General features: G+C 44.0%; 1 non-coding gene across 1 annotated transcript; it reads right to left on the bottom strand.

Annotated features, from left to right (window-relative positions):
• Positions 1–1,065: 1,065 nt before the first annotated feature.
• On the bottom strand, positions 1,066–1,137 carry TRNAT-CGU (transfer RNA threonine (anticodon CGU)). Its single transcript has one exon. It is a non-coding gene; the product is annotated as a tRNA-Thr (tRNA).
• Between the last annotated feature and the right edge of the window lie 2,052 nt (positions 1,138–3,189).

Raw genomic sequence — 3,189 nt, 5'->3', positions numbered from 1 at the left:
AAACGTCCGGTTAAACAGTCCGTAACTTTCTATCTATTAAGTGTTAAGGAACAGGGCATGTAAATCAGTTGTTTCTTTTCCCTTTTTTTTTTTTCAAGATATATAGTGGCAGGAATCCCGATCAGGAAAGTACGGGAAGTTTCTCAAAGAAAGCCTCGCCTTAAAAAATAAAAAATATAATTGTGGGGTTTTACGAGCTGTAACCGTGATGATCTGATTATGACGCACGCCGTTGTGGGGGACTCCGGATTATATTTTAGCCGCCTGGGGTCCTTTAACGTGCATCCAGTGCGCGCTACACGGGCTTCAAAGGTAACTGGTTAGCTGCTTGCGACGGTTTGTGAAAACATTATCCTGTCGCCTTGTCTCCTTTCGCTTGAATTGTGCGCGAAGTAAGGCTATTCCTCGAAGAAACAATTTAAAAGTATAACAGCACACTGACAGACGATGCTCTCTTAGGCCATAGGTATGGGTAGGTTTAACTAGAGCTGAAGTGGCAGTATGTAAGCAGTATAGCATCCGACAACTCCGCTTAATTTGTGGAGAAATCTCTTTCATAGCAATTAGTAATCAGCACTTTCCTTTTCGGAGTTGCGTCAGTGACTATCTCGAATTACACATTTGGGAACAGCATGAGTCCGAAGCACTAGTATCGCTTACAAAATAAGCAATGTTCTTTTTCTCTTTTCTTTTTTCCCCCGCAAATAAAGATCAGTTGGAAATTAGTGCTCTTTCCCGTCTCTGTCCTTCCTTTCCTATACTTCCGTGCGCTACACAAACACCGCCGCTTTGTGTGACGTTTTCTTTGTATGTGCAGCACCTGGTGCTCAAAATATTTTACATTAATCCTGTGCATACATCATTTCATTCGTTGCAATAAATACCATGTTTAAAAGAATACGTCCGTGGCGTAACGGTTTCATTATCGGGCTTCTGTACTAGTCATATCATAAGCAGCCAACGAACAAAGACACCAAGGACAACACAGGGGAAATTACTTGTACTTACTGATTGAAATAAAGAAATTGTAAATTAATGTAACTGAAAGTGGATGGAAACACATCTTGCCGCAGGTGAGGAACGATCCCACGTCTTCGCATTACGCGTGCGATGCTCTACCGGTTGAGCTACCGCGGCGCCGTCTTCCCATCTACTTTCTAGGGTATTTATGTGTTACCTAGGAGTGTTAGCCAGCTCCACCCCTCACAATCCTTGGCGGAGGATGGAGAGAGAAAGAGAAATAGCAAAGAGAGAAAAGGCAGGGAGGTCAACCAGACGAGCGTCCGTTTTCCTACTCTACACTGGGTGTGAGGGAAAGGGGGAATAGAAAGAATAAAAGAAGAAGGAAGTGATGACCGTGTATGCAGTGAAGCACACGCAGTGCTTCACTGCAAGTCTCGAGTAAGCCCCATAGCTCACCCGCAGCCTCAACGACCACTGGTTCTTTGGTCGTCCAAAATGTCAGCAACGCAGGTCGCCAGGTATGGAACTCCACTTTGTTGTCGCGGTTGTGGAACATCCTTTCCGCCGCAGGCGTCACGAGTACGTGATCTTTTTAGGCTATCAATGGCATCAATGTTGCCGGATTCGAGACCCTCTTTATGCAATGAACGAAAAAAAAGGGGTGTTAACCGAGGGGCCCGATTTTTATTAATCATATCATAAGAATTCTTTCATCTTCATCCACTTTCAATTCTATTAATTTATAATTTCGTTATTTCAGTTAGTGAGTACAATTTCTCCTTGTTGTCCTTGGTGTCCTTGTTTGTTGGCTTCTTATGAATACATATATATATATATATATATATATATATATATATATATATATATATATATATATATATATATATATATATATATATATATATATATATAGAAACAAGAAAGTGCACTGTCGTGTGTCTTCTTGTTTGCAGGCCGAACTTGTTGCAGCCTAGGTAACAATGGAGATAACCGTCGTTTTCCAGCCAGATCTAGTGCCACGACTACGCACGGAATAGGGAAGCACTATTTTGCTAGTCACCTATCACTCAATCGCGCGTTCGGCGTTGTGGGCATGCTAATTATTCTAGATTTAAAAATACAGGAACGAGGTTTCGCGCCAGAACTTCGATACTATCATATGATGCAAGTTTCACTCACTTTCGGTGACCTGTTGTCCGACTTGTTTGAAGAGATGTTTGGAAGTAACTCGCGAAAATGGTATTGCAGTCACCACGCGATGCATAATTTTATTTTTATCACACTCGGAAAATGATGAGACAGACAGTCCGAAGGAGGTCTGCTTCCTGTTTAGAAGCCTTTGTGAAAATTACGGCATCTTTAGTTCGCAGTAAAATAAGGGCCAGTAGCTCCGAGAAATCTTAAATCGTCGTGTCTCCTGACACCCGTCTATTTTGAAAATTGCCGAGGCGTTTAGTTACTATGGGCTCTCCGCAGCATGCAGCACGTGTTACGAGGGGGTAGGTGGGCCTCAGCTATAGGCGACTGGCCACGGCCGTCTGGTGTTGAGCGATCGGGCAGTGACGCGACACTGTCCCGATGTCTATGATTACGTGCCAACTTCGTTCTTGACGCCTTTTATGCACGTCCCCTCCACCTTCCTCGTATCCGTCACGCCACTTCCCTTCTTAAAATTATTTTCCGTTAGTCACTGTCACGCTCTTCAACATTCACCGGGTTGCTGAACGGCGCGGCGGCCGCTAACATTCCTATACTTCCGTTTCTGCGTGGACTTCGAGGCCATTCGCCGACCTGCCCTCCCACCTGTTTGTTGTGGCGGTTTCTCAGCTGCCTTGACCCAGCAACTCTGTCTCTGATATATTTTGCCGTGCGCAAATCATCGTTCTGTAGTTCTTCCTTTCTTGTCCTGTTTTCTGTCCTGTTTTCATTCATAACAGCATGTACAAATAGCCTAACAGCAGGCTCTCTTCTCAAGTTTATTAATATAATGAAAGTCAGAGACAAGGGAAAGAAAAAGAAGAAAAGAAAAAGTTGGGGAGGGAGGAGAGAGGGGAGTTAATATGCGTATTCTACACAAGCAAGTCGCATTATTTGCGGAATGCTTTTCTTCCGCGCAGCGTGCTTGATGATACGATCAAGTATCAGAAATGAGAAGCTCTTCAAGTTTCTCATAAGCCGGCCCGATCGCAGGAGCGCCTCAAAGACGCGCTCCTGCAAAGTCCCGTC

Source organism: Dermacentor variabilis, chromosome 2, assembly GCF_050947875.1.
Source record: "Dermacentor variabilis isolate Ectoservices chromosome 2, ASM5094787v1, whole genome shotgun sequence".
NCBI lineage: Eukaryota > Metazoa > Arthropoda > Arachnida > Ixodida > Ixodidae > Dermacentor > Dermacentor variabilis.
The sequence above is the reverse complement of the archived record's forward strand: the minus strand, read 5'-3'. Positions and strand labels throughout refer to the sequence as shown.